Below are 17,924 nucleotides of genomic sequence, written 5' to 3'. Positions count from 1 at the left end.
TCATTTCATTTCATTTTTCATTTTCAGTAGGCATTCCATGAATGCGAATGGGATTTAGGCCTCAGCCAATGGGGAGATCGACCTGTCATCCACTCCTCATTGGGAGAATTGGAATGTGGCTTGACCCCCGGCGGGGCGCCGACGTTTGGGCTAAATCCCTCACTCCTAGTTTAGCACAGTGGGCTAAATAGCTGGCTTGCAATGCAGAACAATGCCAGCAGCGCAGGTTCAATTCCCGTACCGGCCTCCCCGAATAGGCTCCGGAATGTGGTGACGAGGGGCCTTTCACAGTAACTTCGTTGAAGCCTACTTGTGACAGTGAGTGATTATTATTCTTTCCTGCCACCACAAAGCCTGCCGCGTGGGGCAGGATGTGAGAATTCTGCCCTTTGTTTTATTTTTCAGTTCACGCTTGATGCCTGTCATACATCTTACTTGCTCCAGCTGGTTTTGTGAAAGTGATGTATTCCACGTGAAGAGGCTTGGTAAATCGAAATAAGGCATCTCTCTCTCTGAAAGGATTCACTGCCTCCGAGGTCTGCTTGGTTCACTGAATCTCAGACCTGTAACTTGTCGTTCACAGAATGGCAATGTGAAATGAGCTGAACAATACAGACCTACAATGTAAATGCTTCATTACAATGTGATGGGTTATTAAGCATTTCATTGAGTACGCGATTCGAGACGAGTTTTACTGTTTCTGATATTAGACGGTGTAATTTGTTTGTCTTAAGTAGGTTAACTCCTCCGCCACCAGAGGAACGTCAGAGCAGGGAGGCAGGTTTTTGTACTTGAATATTGTCAATAATCATTATTAAGCATGCATTCAAACCATCGTAACATCTCAGCACGGTCCTGCAAGGCACAGAACATTCTGATCAGTCGCTAAGTTGATGAGATATTTTTAAAGTGAGAATAGAGGCTGGTTTAGCTCACTGAGCTAAATCGCTGGCTTTTAAAGCAGACCAAGCAGGCCAGCAGCACGGTTGAATTCCCGTACCAGCCTCCCCGAACAGGCGCCGGAATGTGGCGACTAGGGGCTTTTCACAGTAACTTCATTGAAACCTACTCGTGACAATAAGCGATTTTCATTTCATTTCATTTCATATGTCTGCGTGAGTTTCCTCCGGGTGCTCCGGTTTCCTCACACAGTCCAAAGATGTGCGGGTTAGGTACTAGATTACCCCTGAGCGTCCAAAAGGTTAGGTGGCATTACTGGGTTACGAGGGATTGGGTGGCGGCGTAGGCTTAAGCAGGGTGCTGTTTCCAAGGGCCGGTGCAGATTCGATGGGCCGAATGGCCTCCTTCTGTAAATTCTATGATGTCCACTTGGCGGATGGATTCTTGGTGAGCTAGAAGGTGGTAGTTTATTGGGGGTGAGCGGGATGCAGGTTTGAGATTACTATCAGATCAGCCTTGATCTTATTAAATGGGGGAGGAGGCTCGAGGGGCTGAATGGCCTTCTCCTGCTCCTTGTTCATATTTCTGAAGCATGGGAAAGAAGAAGGACTAGTTTTTGGGGGCATCTGTGGAGGATGGAAAATTGAATCGTGAATTTTGTCCACTTCACAGAATCATAGAACCCTAACAACCATTTGGCCCATCATGTCAATGGTCACTCTCTGAATGAGCAATTTGCCTGGTGCCATTCCCCTGCCATTTCCCCATGTCCCCGTTTTTCAGGTAATAAACCAATTATCTCTCGAATACCTCGATTGAACCTGCATCAAACATACTCCAGGGCAACGCATTCCAGATCCTAACCACTTGCTGCATGAAAGGGTATTCCCTCATATCTTTGTTGCTTCTTTTGCAAATTACTTTAAATCTGCGTCCTCTCATCCTCAACCCTTCCACCAGTGTTTCTCCCAATCTACACTGTCCAGACCCCTCCTGATTTTGAACGCTTTGATCAAATTTCCTCTCGCGCTTCGCATTTCCGCGGAAAACAGTCCCCACTTCTCCAATCTAACAATGTCACTGAAGTCCCTCATCGCTGGAGCCATTCTCGTGAATATTTCTCTGGACTCTCTCTGTTGCCTTCACAGCTTCCCGAATGAGCGCCGTCGAGAACTGGACCCAATATTCCAGATGAGGACAAACCAATGTTTCCTACAACTTTAGCATAACCTCTATGCACTTGTGCTCCATGCCCCGATTGTTAAATCCTCAATGCTGCAACTTAAACGTGCATCGTCTGCATTTACAAGACATTCCAATATTGAGCAACACAGGGAACTTCAATCTGGCTGCGCATTCCAAAATATCATCAATGATTCCCCGTTTTGTTAGAGTTTACTCTGTGCTGCTGGCCTCCCAGTTGGGAAGCCACAATTGAGGAGAATGTGGTTTGGAGATGATAGTGCCTGATCATCAGTGTTAAAGATGGACGGTTATAGATTATCGTAGAATTTACAGTGCAGAAGGAGGCCGCTCGGCCCATCGAGTCTGCACCGGCTCTTGGAAAGAACACCCTACCCAAGCCCACACTTCCACCCTATCCCCATAACCCAGTAACCCCACCCAACACTAAGGGCAATTTTGGACACTAAGGGCAATTTAGCATGGCCAATCCACCTAACCCACACATCTTTGGACTGTGGGAGGAAACCGGAGCACCCGAAGGAAACCCACGCAGACACGGGGAGAATGTGCAGCCTTACTTGGCATGAAGCACCTATTAAGTAAAAGCAAAATACTGTGGATGTTAGAAATCTGAAATTAAAACAGGAAATTCTGGAATAGGGCAGGCAATATCCATACAGAGAAGAAGAGTTGATGCTTCATAAGACCATAAGACATAGGAGCAGAATTCGGCCACTCGGCCCATCTAGTCTGCTCCGCCATTCAATCATGGCTGATATTTTCACCACCCATTCTCCTGCCTTCTCCCAATAGCCCTGATCCCCTTATGAATCAAGAACCTGTCTAGCTCTATCTTAAAGACACTCAGTGATTTGTCCTCTACAGCCTTCTGTGGCAACGAGTTTCATAGGCTCACCTCGCTCTGGCTGAATAAATTCCTCCTCACCTAGTTTTAAAGGATTGTCCCTTTAGTCTGAGATAGTATCCTCTGGTTCCAGTTTCTCCTACAAGTGGAAACATCCTCTCCCCTCATCCACTCTATCCAGCCCTCGCAGTATCCTGTAAGTTTAAATAAGATCCCCCCTCATCTTTCTAAACTCTAACTAGTATAGACCCAGAGTCCTCAACCGTTCCTCATATGACAAATTCGCAGAAGGATCTCACTGCTCTTGTATTCCAGCCCTCTTGATATGAATACTGATGAGACCATCAATTCACGCGACACGTGGTTAGAAGCGAACAGTGGTTTTAATCGTCTTACAACAGAGCCTGCCTGTGACGAGATGAACTCTAGATGAACTGGCAGGCAGGCTCACAACAGCAACCTTTATACTTCTGGTTGGGGGAGAAGCCATGGGCGGAGCCATGGGCGGAGCCAAGGGTGGAGCCCAGTACAAGTTCCTCATCTCCCCCTATGGGTAGAGCCGCGCAACTACACATGATCTGATACAAGGTACAGGCTCAACACATGTTGTACAATACAGTGTGGATTATTAGTGTTTATAATTCACCACAAATACAAACATTGCATTTGCCTTCTTAACTACCGACTGAACCTGCACGTTAACCTAAAGAGAATCGTGAACAAGGACTCCCAAGTTCTTTTTGTGCTTCTGATTTCCTAACCATTTTCCCATTTAGAAAATAATCAATGCCTAAATTCCTCCTTCCAAATTGCATAACCTCACACTTTTCCACATTGTATTTAATTTGCCACTTCATTGCCCACTCTCCTGGCTGGTCAAAATCCTTCTGTAGTCCCGTTGCTTCCTCAGTACTACCTGTTCTGCCACAGGGGTGGGATTCTCCGACCCTCCGCCGGGTCGGAGAATCGTTGGGGGGCGGCGCGAATCCCGCCCCCGCCAAATCCCCGGCCCCGAAAATTTAGCAGCTGGCGGGAATCACGGCGCGCCGGTCGGCAGGCTGCTGGCAGGGGCCCTCCCGCGATGCTCTGGCCCGCGATAGCCCGAGTGGCCACCCATTTTCTGCGGGTCCCGCCGGCGTAAATCAAAACAGGTCCTTACCAGCAGGACCTGGCACCACGGGCGGCCTGCAGAGTCCTTGGGGGGGGGGGGGGGGGGGGGGGGGGATCTGGCCCCGGGGAGTGCCCCCACAGTGGCCTGGCCCGTGATCAGGGCGCACCGATCCGCAGGTGGGCTTGTGCCGTGGGGGCACTCTTTCCCTCCGCGCTGGCCGCTGTCAACCTCCGCCATGGCCGGTGCGGAGAAGAACCCCCCCCTGCGCATGTGCTCCCGCGCGTGCGCCAACTCGCGCCGGCCGGCGGAGGCCCTTCGGTGCCGGTTGGCGTGGCGGCAAACACGCCGGCGCTGGCCTAGCCCCTGAAGGTGCGGCGGATTCCGCACCTTTGGGACGGCCCGATGCTGGAGTGGTTCACGCCACTCCTCGGCGCCGGAGTGGCCCGCCCCGCCGGTTCGCGGAGAATCCCGCCCCAGATCTTTGTATATCTGCAAACGTAGCAATAGTGCCTTCAGTTCCTTCCTCCAGATCATTATTCAAGTCTGGGTTCTTGACTAAAGGTCATTGTAACCTTTGAGCAGAAACCAAGTTCATGGGCAATATATGTCGAGCAACTTGCAACTGGGAGTGCTAAGAATATATTTTCTTTTTATGATGTGGATAAATAACTTTGCACACTGTAGTTTCTCATCCACATTTGATCTCGAGTATCATTTTTAAGCAAATAAAAGGTTTCAAGTGGTAGCCATTTTACACAACGCCCTCTATACACCTCTTCATCTCACCGCGAGGTCCAATAATTGTATGTTGAGCAAGTATTAATCTGGCGCTAGTCTGTATCTCAAGCCAGGTTTGTTTCAAAGACAGCAAAGTAACATCCTCTCCTAGTTCCTCCTCAGCTCAGTGTCCCAGTTATCCCCACTCTACTCTTCTGAGCACAACCACCAACCAATTAAACTAAATTAAACAAACTAAAAGGAAACTGCATCAAACAAAAAGTAATTCTCAAATGAAGCTTAAAATATTAAAACTAAAATGTGATTAACAGGGTCAAAAAGCACGCCAGTCCACTCAGTACCCACTGAGCAGGGAAGACCTAGATGGTGCCAGCATATGTCATCTGCTCCCACTCCAGGGATACCCAGCTATGAATACAGCCCCGGTCTGTCCCTATTTATAGGTGCACTAATACGCAGATCTCGTTTAACAATGCATTGTCTTAACAATGTAATTGCCATTAAACTTTTACAATGCAATTTCCATTTAACAAAGTGATTGCCATTAAACCTTAACAATGTAGTTAATGAGACATTGACACTCTCAAACTCACTTTCCTGCTTTTAGATACTTTTGAAACCCGACACCTCTGACCAGGTCTTGGATCATCTAACCTCACCTGTCCCAATGTGGCTTAGTGTCATATTTTAGAGTCGTGGAGGCGATGGTGTAGTGTTATTGTCACTACCATAGTAATCCGGGTTTGAATCCCACCACAGCTGACGGTGGTGGGTTCGATAGAAATCTGGAATTAAAATTGTCGTAAACACCTATCTGGTTGACTAATGTTTTTAGTGAAAGAAATATGCCCTTCTTACCCGGTCTGACCTCCATGTGACACCAGAGCCCCAACAGTGTGGTTGACTGTTAAGTGGCCACCAAATCACTCGGTTCAAGAGCAATTAATGCGGGCAATAAATGCTGGCCCAGCCAGCGACGCCCACATCCTCTAATCAGATAAATAAGAAGAGTTATGGAGGCATACAGCATAAAAAAACCCTAATCGGCACATTGTGTCTGTGCTGGTAAAAAACAAGCACCTAACTATTCTAGGGCAGCATGGTAGCAGGGTGGCATGGTAGCACAGTGGTTAGGACTGTTGCTTCACAGCGCCAGGTTTGCAGGTTCGATTCCCAGCTTGGGTCACTGTCTGTGCAGAGTCTGCACGTTCTCCCCGTGTCTGCATGGGTTTCCTCTGGGTGCTCCAGTTTCCTCCCTCAGTCCAAAGACGTGCAGGTTAGGTGGATTGGACATGCTAAATTCCCTTAGTGTTCAAAAAAGGTCAGGAGGGGTTGTTAGGTTACGGGAATAAGGTGCAAGTGAGGGCTTAAAGTGGGTCGGTGCAGATTCGATGGGCCAAATGTCTTCCTTCTGCACTGTATGTTCTAACTAGGGGCCGCACGGTAGCATTGTGGATAGCACAATCGCTTCACAGCTCCAGGGTCTCAGGTTCGATTCCGGCTTGGGTCACTGTCTGTGCGGAGTCTGCATATCCTCCCCGTGCGTGCGTGGGTTTCCTCCGGGTGCTCCGGTTTCCTCCCACATTCCAAAGATGTGCAGGTTAGGTGGATTGGCCATGATAAATTGCCCTTAGTGTCCAAAATTGCCCTTAGTGTTGGGTGGGGTTATTGGGTTATGGGGATAGGGTGGAAGTGTTGACCTTGGGTAGGATGCTCTTTCCAAGAGCCGGTGCAGACTCGATGGGCCGAATGGCCTCCTTCTGCACTGTAAATTCTATGATCTATTCTAGGGCTGGGCAGTAGCAGGGCAGCATGGCAGCACTGTGGTTAAGACTGTTGATTCACAGGACTGTTGATTCACAGCGCCAGGGTCCCAGGTTTGTTTCCTGGCTTGGGCCACTGTCTGTGCGGAGTCTGCACATTCTCCCTGTGTCTGTATGGGATTCCTCCATGTGCTCCGGTTTCCTCCCACAAGTCCCAAAAGACGTGCTGTTAGATGAATTGGACATTCTGAATTGTCCCTCTGTGTACCCGAACAGGCACCGGAATGTGGCGACTGGGGATTTTCACAGTGACTTCATTGCAGTGTTAATGTAAGCCTACTTGTGACAATAAAGATCATTATTAATTATTAATGTTCCTGCAAAGCACATGTCAAATGTGCGACGTAACTATACATTATCGCTGTTGTCTGCATGATAGGCTGGAAAATAGGGGTGATTATAATCTGAAATCATTGCACTCAATGGGGTGCCTGGAAGGCTGTGAAGTCTCTAAACAAGAGCTGGTAACCCTTGCTCCCACTTGTTCTCAGACAGCAACTGCGGCTAATGATTTCCATTCACACCTCTTGTACAAGATTTTATTTCTTTATTTGTACACTAACCACCTTCATTTGCCTTGCTCCATCATCCTTTCGCCAATTAATCTCTACTGTCTTCCAGCCTCTCGCAGACAGTCCTTTCTGTCCTTTTCCCCTCATTCACACTTTGCCTATCTCCATCTTTCCTTATCAACGGTTAACATTTCAAATTCTTTCCAGTTCTTTCTCTCTCTATGTCAGACCAGTTGAATACTCACAGAATTTTGGGGTTTTATTCAAGGGCCCGTTGAGAGTCTTTGAAACTGCATTTTAGAATCGGTCCCCTTGAGCTACCATTACAGTGTGGTAAGCATAATGCCATGAGAATGTCGCTTTAAGAAATGGTTAGCTGCTCATGTTACTGCAGTGATGTCAGAGTGTGGGTGGAGCTGATCTCTGGTTCTGCTTTTTAGTTTCACTTTGAGAAAAAGCTTGAGTGTGTCTGGGTTTTCCAGTGAGCTGCAGATGAAGTAAAACAAAGAGCTGTCCTGTTGATCTCTGCCATCCAAAGACTATCTCTGGATCATTTGGTGAATTCAGAATTATAAATGTTCTCAATAGTGAATGTGAACCTAATGTTCTCCTGTTTAAAGGTTTGTTAAGTCTTTTGGATGTTAAAAGGACAGCTTAAAGGATTACATAGTGTTGTATTATTTGGGGGTTACCTTTGAATTAATGGTTGCCAAGATATTCACCTATTTTAAAAAGGTTAACTTGAGTTCATAGAATAAACATTATTTTGTTTTTAAAAATACTGGTCCATTTCTGCTGTACCACACCTGTAGAGTGGGCCGTGTGCTCCCCATAACCACAATCTATTAAAAGTTGTGGGTCAGGTGAACTCCATGATACACTGTGGGGTTCTCTAAACCCTGGCCCATAACAATTGGGGGCTCGAGGGGGATAAAAGTCTATCTATTTGATTGGCTTAGTGAACTCCATGATACACTTTGGGATTCTCTAAACCCTGACCCATAACATTAGTTCATTCATTGACTCAAGTCTTCGGAGCTCTCCCCGCATTCTGATAGGCGGTGGCCACCTGATCTGCCTCAGAGGGATGAAAGGCAGTCGGAACCTCTGTTGTACCGAAGATAACACCGAAGATGGGGCTATCCAGTGGCCCCTCCGTACATCACTCAACCAATTAAATCACGTAGTTTATGCCTTTCAATGTCGGACCCAGTTTCCCAAATGACATTGAAGGGTTCAATAATTCCCAGCTCGTCAGTCAATTGAATACAAAACAGGTGTTTTAAAGATCATGACTACTTACTTGAAGACTGGTCAAGAAGAGGTGTGAATGGAAATCATCAGCCACTGCTGCACAGCGTACACCGTGCGAGGCAGGCTTTTTACGCAGAGGGTGGCGAGTGCCTGGAACGCGTTGCCAGGGGAGGTTGTGGACGCAGATACATTAATGGCATTCAAAAGGCATCTTGACAAATACATGGATAGGACGGGTAGAGAGGGATTATGGCACAAGGCAGTGCTGAAGGTTTTGGCCAAGATTAGTGAGATAACCGGTACAGCCTTGGAAGGCCGAAGGGCCTGTTCCTGTGCTGTATTGTTCTTATAATGTGGTTGGGCGCCTCAAGGTCAACTTTGAGATGAGGACGCCATGTCTTACAAGATAATAATTTTTGCTACCAAGGTTGTAGCATTCAGATGCACAGTGTTACATTGTTCTGAGCATGTGCGGCATAATAAAGCCATGCTGTGAAACACTGCACTTGAATGCTATTATTCCTTGAGTTAGTTACCTCTTTTTAGTGCAGTGAAACGCCAGTACCATTATTTTATTGATACAATGCTGAACCTTCACTGCAAGCAAAAGAAAATAGATTAGCTACCTGGAGATAATCAAGAAACTCCTCTCTCTCTCCCCCCCCCCCCCCCCCCTCCCATCCCATCCCAAGCTATTTCAATCAAATTCTCTCTCTCCACATCTTCGCGTAGGTACTTTCAATACAATATTCAACCGGCAGCTGTAAGTTGAATTTATCCTTCAATGCAATCAAATTCACCAAACTGCTCCACGGGGAAACTTGTCAAACTGATTCATTTGATGATGTTTGGACAGTCCTGGTCAAAGAGGTCGGGTTTAAAAAGCAAAGATAGTGTTGTCGCCGTATAGCACCTAACGTGACCACCTGACGTCTCAATGTAGTTTGCAGTCAATTAAATGTTTTCTTTTGCAGTGTTGGAATGCAGGAAGCCTCTGAGCGTACAGCAATGTGAAAATGGCCAGGTTGTATCCGTGATGATATCTGAGGGATACATATATTGACCTCGGTAGCTCTCCCGCTCTCTTTCAAATTAGCCTTCCATCCAGACACGCAGGCAGATGGGGCTTCAATTCAACATCACATTTAAAAGGGATCATCTTCAACAGTGCAGCACCCACTTAGTACTGCTTTGAGTTTTGTGCTCTAATTCTCGGGGGTTGGCGGGGGGGGGGGGGGGGTAATGCTTTGAGTTTTGTGGTCTAATCCTCGGGGGGGGCGTAGGTGGGGTGCGGGGGGGGAGGGGTACTGCTTTGAGATTGTGGTCTAATCCTCGGGGGGGGGGTGCATAAAATCAGGAGAATAGTATCAATTGAGCCACAACTAATGAATCTTGAAGGGGCTGGGAGAGAGGTAGAGAAGCCTGGGTCTTGCAATGCCGCAGTTTAGGGGTTAGGGAGCTGAAGGGGCAGCACGGTAGCATGGTGGTTAGCATAAATGCTTCACAGCCCCAGGGTCCCAGGTTCGATTCCCGGCTGGGTCACTGTCTGTGTGGAGTCTGCACGTCCTCCCCGTGTGTGCGTGGGTTTCCTCCGGGTGCTCTGGTTTCCTCCCACAGCCCAAAGATGTGCAGGTTAGGTGGATTGGCCATGCTAAATTGCCCGTAGTGTCCTAAAAAGTAAGGTTAAGAGGGGGTTGTTGGGTTACGGGTATAGGGTGGATACGTGGGTTTGAGTGGGGTGATCATTGCTCGGCACAACATTGAGGGCCGAAGGGCCTGTTCTGTGCTGTACTGTTCTATGTTCTATGAAGGTGTGGCTGCTAATGGGAGGTGATTAAAATTTGCCTTTTGTCCTTAACCTGCTCAGTAGGTTCCAGATGGGTCTTTCATGTTGAGTTTGTTTTCCAATGGAATGTGTTTATTTTTAACATTTTGATTTGTTTCTTCAAATGTTTGCCACTGTTTACTTATCACCAGGTTCTGAGGTAATTCAAAAAAGGCGCAAGGCTTCAAAATATTCCTTTCACTGGCAAAGAACTGTAAGCAGGTGAGCCCACACCTCCCCCTTACACTCCTAACTTGAGCCCTTCCAGGTGGAGAACATAGTCAATGTTCGCAGATCTCCTTTTGAATGGTTTATTGTAACATTACATACAATTTTCAGTACCCCGCTCCCCTCATAATAATAATCATTATTATTGTCACACAGAGGCTCACATTAACAATGAAATGAAGTTACAGTGAAAATCTCCCAGTGGTCACATTCCGGCGCCTGTGTAGGTACACAGAGGGAGAATTCAGAATGTCCAATTCACCTAACAAGCAAGTCTCTCCAGACATAGAACATAGAACAGTACAGCACAGAACAGGCCCTTCGGCCCTCGATGTTGTGCCGAGTAATGATCACCCTACTTAAACCCACGTAACCCTTATACCCGTAACCCAACAATCCCCCCATTAACCTTACACTACGGGCAATTTAGCATGGCCAATCCACCTAACCCGCACATCTTTGGACTGTGGGAGGAAACCGGAGAACCCGGAGGAAACCCACGCACACACGGGGAGGAAGTGCAGACTCCACACAGCCAGTGACCCAGCCGGGAATCGAACCTGGGACCCTGGAGATGTGTGGGAGGAAACCGGAACACCCGGAGGAAACCCACGCAGACATGGGGAGAATGTGCAGACTCCACATAGTGACCCAAACACGGAATTGACCCTGGGACCCTGGTGCTGTGAAGCAACAGTGCTAACCACTGTGCTACCGTGCCGCCCTGATTAAACTTATTTTCTGAGAGCTCCTTTTTCTTTTGCCTACTTCTGCCACTGTCACTCTTACTGCAAAAACAAACAATTCTTAAAACTACCAAAAATCGCACTCTCACGACAAAGATTGCAGCAAAAAAGCTCCCTCCCCACGCCACCCAAATCTATTTCTTCGTACACACCGTCATGGGCGGCATGGTAGCACAGTGGGTAGCACTGTTGCTTCACAGCGCCAGGGTCCCAGGTTCGATTACCGCTTGTGTCACTGTCTTTGCGGAGTCTGCACGTTCTCCCCGTGTCTGCGTGGGTTTCCTCCGGGTGCTCCGGTTTCCTCCCACAACTCCCGAAAGGCGTGCTGTTAGGTCATTTGGACATTCTGAATTCTCCCTCTGTGTACCCGAACAGGCGCCGGAATGTGGCGACTAGGGGCTTTTCACAATAACTTCATTGCAGTGTTAATGTAAGCCGACCAGCCTCCCCGGACAGGCGCTGGAATGTGGTGACTAGGGGCTTTTCACAGTAATTTCATTGAAGCCTACTCGTGACAATAGCGATTTTCATTTCATTGTGACAATAAAGATTATTTTTTAAAAAGTAATGAATAGTCCATTAACACATGAAGGTGGTGTCAATGGGGGCAGATCTGGCTATGCTTTAATCAAAGGCTGGCTACATTTGCAAGGAATGCAGTGGCACATTCCGATGTAGTGGTTCCAAATCTGTTGGTATTACATTTCTAGAGTTTGTGGATGCATACCCACTGTGTGGGCTGATGCATCTTGGTGAGTATGCTGTAAATGTCAATCATACATAGATACATAGAACGTACAGTGAAGAAGGAGGCCATTCGGCCCATCGGGTCTGCACCGACCCACTTAAGCCCTCACTTCCACCCTATCCCCATAACCCAACAACCCCATCTAACCTTTTGGGACACTAAGAGCAATTTAGCGTGGCCGATCTACCTAACCTGCACGTCTTTGGACTGTGGGAGGAAACCGGAGCACCCGGAGGAAACCCACGCACACACGGGGAGAACGTGCAGACTCCGCACAGATAGTGACCCAGCGGGGAATTGATCCGGGCACTGTGAAGCCACAGTGCTAACCACTGTGCTACCCTGCAGCCAATCATTGTGCGTATATCACATTGTCAAGGTTCCCGGGAACGCCGGGGAGGCAGAGTTTGCCTAATTAATCCGTGACAAACGCCCTTTTATCTTGTTTTGCAGAATCCTATTGTTTTTCTTTGCTTCAAAATGGTTCCTTTAATTCAGTACATTCTTTCTGAAAGATTGGCGACAAGATTTGGCTCCCGAGGGACTGATGTCCGAATTCTCAGATCAACTGCCGTCTTCAAACCACTTCCTCCTGCTTTTGTGCTGAGCCAGGACCCGATAGATTAACTGGCGCTGTCAACCTTTAAAGTTGGATGTGTTCTTCCTGAAGGACTGGCCACAAATGGTTCCCCTGGAAATGAACGCATGTCACTTCGAACTAGTGTGAATGGACCATATTGCGAGCTTGCCTGTTTACCTTAAATCAGTGTATCAAGGAGATCAAATGGTTAAAGTAGGTCGAGAAGAGTCTTTTATTTAATGAAAATTATCAAAGGACAAGGCAGGATTTTAAAAAACGGGCACCATGTAGAGGAGTACAAAGAACAATACAGCACAGGAACAGGCCCTTCGGCCCTCCAAGCCTGCGCCGATCACGTGTCCTATCTAGATCAACCGCCTGTATCCTTCTATACCCCGTCAGTTCTTGTGTCTATCCAAATAAGTCTTAAAGGTCGCTAACGTATCTGCCTCAACCACCTCACTTGGCAGTGCCTTCCAGGCCACCACCACCCTCTGTGTGAAAAACTTCTCCCGCACATCTCCACTGAACCTATCCCCCCTCGCCTTGAACTTCTGCTCCCTTGTAATGATCATTTCCAGCCTGGGATAAAGCCTCCAACTGTTCACCCTGTCTATATCCCTAATAATTTTATAAACATCTATCAGGGGGCAGCACGGTGGTTCAGTGGCTACCATTGGGACTACAGCGCTGAGGACCCGGGTTCAAATCCCGGTCCTGGGTCACTGTCCGTGTGGAGTTTGCACATTCTCCCCGTGTCTGCGTGGATTTCATACCCACAACCCAAAGATGTAGCTGGCCACACTAAATTGCCCCTTACTGAAAAAAAATTAGATACTGTAAATTTATATAAAAAAGAATTACATAAACTTCTATTGGGTCGCCCCTCAGCCTCCGTCTCTCTAGGGAGAACAATCCAGTTTATTCAATCTCTCATAGCTATTACCCTCCATACCAGACAACATCCTGATAAACATTTTCTGTGCTCTCTTTAAAGCCTCCACGTCCTTCTGGTAGTACAGGTATGCTTTCTTTACCACCATTTCCACCTGCGCTGCCACTTTAAAGGATCTGTGGAACTGCACACCCAGATCTTTTTGTGTCTCTGTGCCCCTGATGGTTCTGCTATTTATTTTATAACTCTCACCTGAATTTGATCTACCAAAATGCATCACCTCGCATTTGCATTTCATCCACAAACTTGCTAATCAGACCCGCTACGTTTTCTTCCAAGTCATTTATATATATATTACAAAGAGCAGATCCCTGTACTGATCCCTGCGGAACACCACTAGTTATAGACCTCCATTCGGAAAAACACCCTTCCACTGCTACCCTCTGTCTTCTATGGCCAAGCCAGTTCTGGATCCATCCAGCTAGTTCACCCCTAACCCCATGTGGCTTAAGCTTTTGCACCAGCCTTCCATGAGGGGCTTTAACAAATGCTTTACTAAAGTCCATGTAGACAACATCCACAGCCCTTCCCTCATCAATCACTTTTGTCACCTCAGAAAATTCAATTGAATTAAATTAGTGAGACATGAACTCCCTCATACAAAACCTTGCTGTCTGTTGTTAATAAAACCATTCACTTCCAAATGTGCATAGATCCTGGCCGGGATTCTCCAAAATCCCGGCTCAGTGTTGACTCCGGCATAGACACTGGAGTGTTTCACGCCAGCATCAATGGCCCTCCTGGCCCAGCGATTCAGCGGCTCTCAGGGGGCCAGCACGGCGCCGGAGTGCCCCATGCAGCTCTGGCGCCAATACACAGCCCTGCACTGCTGGCGCACGTGTGCGCCGGCAATTTCCGCGCTGGCACATATGTGTGGTGGTCATTTCCACGCCGGTGCCATGCAACATGGCGGAGCCCTACAGCGAGCCCGCGCGCTAGGAGGTAGGCCCCCTCCAGACCGCGGGCGTGCGGCGATCGGTAGCCCCCGATCGCGGGCCTGGACATCGTGGATGACCCCCCCCCCGGAATCTCAAACAGCCTCTCCCAAACAACAGCCTCCAAATCCTGCCTAATCTGGTTAATCCGGTAATCCTTCCCCCAAATTAGCACCTTAACCTTTGGACAACACTCGTCCATTGGTGGCGAAATATGCAAGTTGCAGTAAATATAAGAAACTGTTCAGTATTTTCGCAACAACATTTTTTATTTCTGTCGTATCCGGCATGGACTTACACCTTGAGAATGATTACCTACCCGTGGTTCTCGCGGAGTACGAGAACCCCCGCTGAGGGGCAGGGAATTCCATTCAGCTATGTATAAAAGGTCGGCCAGTAAGGCACCGACGTGGGGAGGCACAGTAGGGATCTACCGGGAGCTGTATATAATGTAGATAAACCAAAGTTCTTTATTGTTACTCGGTGTGAACTCCCATGGCAGGAGTCTCCGTTGGCTGACACCAAAATTGCAAAATGCCATTGGGCGGAGAATAGGTTCCAACACTAAAATCGCGGTGGGCGGCGATTTGCTGCCAAATCGCAATACTGCGTCATCTCGACAATGGCGTCAATGCGGTTTGGAACGTACGTACAGTAAACACCGTTTGCCTATCATTAGTGGGCCTGACCCGGCATTTTCCGGGACCTCCGCCATTCTCCTCCTCCGATAGGCCAAGTTTCCGGCGTCGCGGTTCACTTTTGCTTTTAAAAATCGTGAAACCGGCTGCTGAAGGGGAGAGATGGGGGTGGAAAATGTCCAACCTCGCCATAGTTTGCAACAGTTGTGCTGCTGGCTGGGGGGCCTCTACCAGGGCCGGGGGAGGAGTAGCGGGGGTTGGTCAGGAGGTGGGCTGTGGAGTCGGGGTGGACAGGCACGGAATGCCATTGCCGCAGTCGGCAAGACAGCCATGCAGCTGCGCACATCGCTAACAGCCCACTGTATACTTAGAGCCTCGGGTCGTATAGGTGTCCCCCCAGGCCACCCCCTTGATGCCCTCTGAACCCAGCCGACCCACCAGCTGTATGGGCGCGCTCCAGCACAACCAATGCCATCTTGTTGGCTGGGATGGTGTGTGTGTGTGTGTGTGTGGGGGGGGGGGGGGGGGGGTGTAATGTGTATGTGCGGCTGCAGCTTGTCAGCCTCCTGAGTGTCAATCACGGACCCGGCGAATCCCGCACCGGTTTTCATTGGAATCGATCGTGTGCCACGTGGCGACGGTGCTAGCCCCTCCACCGTTGCTGCATCGGTCCGGGTTCGGCGCCAGTTTTACTGCCGTGAAAGTCCACAAATCCTGCGTCGGAGTCAACACCTAGTCTCAGAAACGGAGAATCTCGCCCCCTGTGACCTTATTGAAATTTCCTCTGTGCCTTTAAAGTAGTAAACATCTTAAGGTCAGAAGCATTATCAAAGCAAATTTGGCCCTGACTCACATGAAGAGGAACCAGGGACCAAACACTCCGCAAAGGAGGTTGGTTTCAAGGAGCGGCTGAAAGGTCAACCGCGGGGCAGAGAAACGGAGCGTTTACGAGAAAAAATTTCAGAACTTAGAAGCTCGTCAGCTGATGACACGGCAGGGCGAAGGTATTGTGGATGTACAAGTAGACAGAATTTGAGGAACGAGGTGTTCCTGGTGGGGGTGAGGGTGGGGGGGAGGGGATGCGGGGAGTTGCTGGGGAGGGGAATGTCCACAGAGAAAGAATCTAACCTGGACATGTCAGGATTAAGGGACTAATTTTTCAAGTAGGGCTGGTGACTCTGAAACTTGCCCATCACCAGAAAATCGTGATGCATTGGTTGAATCCTCGATGGTAACGTGCAGCGCTGCTCTCTGATCATCTAGCAATCTTTTGAAAGCCCTTCTTTCCCAATTAGCAAGTGAATGCAAAAACCTGTCACTTTCACCACTACCTTTGATATTTCCCATTGCCTGACATAGCTCAGACATCAGACTGAAAGAGATTTCTGATTAATGTTAATGTAAATAAATGTTTTTAATGGACGCTGACTGCATTAAAACCACATCGCAGATGTGACAACCCTCATGAGGACCATGGGGCATCGCTGATTGCGATCAATGATGTTGCGATGCAAAAAGAATTGTTGGTGGAACCCTCTGCCTTTGATCAATGTCAAGAAAAGGGCCCCAGACGCCAAGGAATGATGGCCACCAGCATTCTCAGGCTGTGAGGGGGGTGGCTAACGTTCAGCCAGGGCATTCTGGCATCTCAAGAATAGCAGGATAATCCCAGAAGTACCAGGGAAGCCTCCACGGACGTCTACCAGTGTCTGTGCGGAGTCTGCACGTTCTCCCCGTGTCTTGCGTGGGTTTCCTCCGGGTGCTCCGGTTTCCTCCCACAGTCCAAAGACGTGCAGGTTAGGTGGATTGGCCATGCTAAATTGCCCTTAGTGACCAAAAAGGTGAGGTGGGCTGCAGGTGTGAGCTTAAGTGGGTTGCTCTTTCCAAGGGCCGGTGCAGACTCGATGGGCCGAATGGCCTCCTTCTGCACCGCAAATTCTACGATTTCACAACTGGATCAGACCATAGACCCCTGCTGAGCCTTTTCAAAGATGATAAAGCAATTCCCCCCTCTTCGCCTCGGCTTGGATCCAATGTTGGGCATTATTGTTAGTGGCCTACGAATACTCTCTCTAGCTCTGCTCGGAAACACACATTACAAACACGAATGCCCTGAGTTTCCTCCCACTGCCACACACTTGGCCACCGGGCTGGCAATAGTGGAGGTCATCATGACTTTGGACTTCCTGGATACCTTGCCAGCATCCGCGACTCAGATTCAAGCGTGGACCCAGAAGGACCCCACACTGGCAACATTTGATCAGGTGATTCTCAATGGTGGATTCCGAGGACACCCCACAGATGACATGAAGCCCTCCTTCGCCAAATTACAAGAGCTGGGCGTAGAAGATGGCATCATCCTGCGGGGAGTATTACGATCGCAGGCCAGACCCATACTGGACAGAAACCCCAATATTTCAATTTATTTAAAAGACTGTGCTGAAAGAATGATTCGCTCCAGGAGTGATGGCATGGAAAAATAGGAATTTTAAAACAAAACTTTATAATGCATACAATATTAAACTTTTAACTTCACACCCAAAAAGAACAGCTTACAATTTGCACCTTAAACACTAACACTCAATTTCCTATTAAACAACAAGAAAAGAAACGTACAGATCCAAATCTCCCTGACTGTGGGAGAATTGTGGACCCAGCATCAGGCAGATCAGAAGACAACTCCTCTCTCCAAAGATTTTCCCCCAACTACCTCTCTAATGCTTCCAACATGTCTGTTTTCCTTCTTTGGCTCCACCCAGCAATGACCCCAACTCCCCAAGCTGTAAAACAACATCTCTGCAGGCTGCAAATCACTTTAACTCCCCAGGGATTTCCCCAGGCAAAGCGCCATGCACTAAACCAGACTGAAAACCACATTCCT

Source organism: Scyliorhinus canicula, chromosome 4, assembly GCF_902713615.1.
Source record: "Scyliorhinus canicula chromosome 4, sScyCan1.1, whole genome shotgun sequence".
Classification (NCBI taxonomy): Eukaryota; Metazoa; Chordata; class Chondrichthyes; order Carcharhiniformes; family Scyliorhinidae; genus Scyliorhinus; species Scyliorhinus canicula.
Note: the sequence above shows the minus strand (reverse complement) of the source record.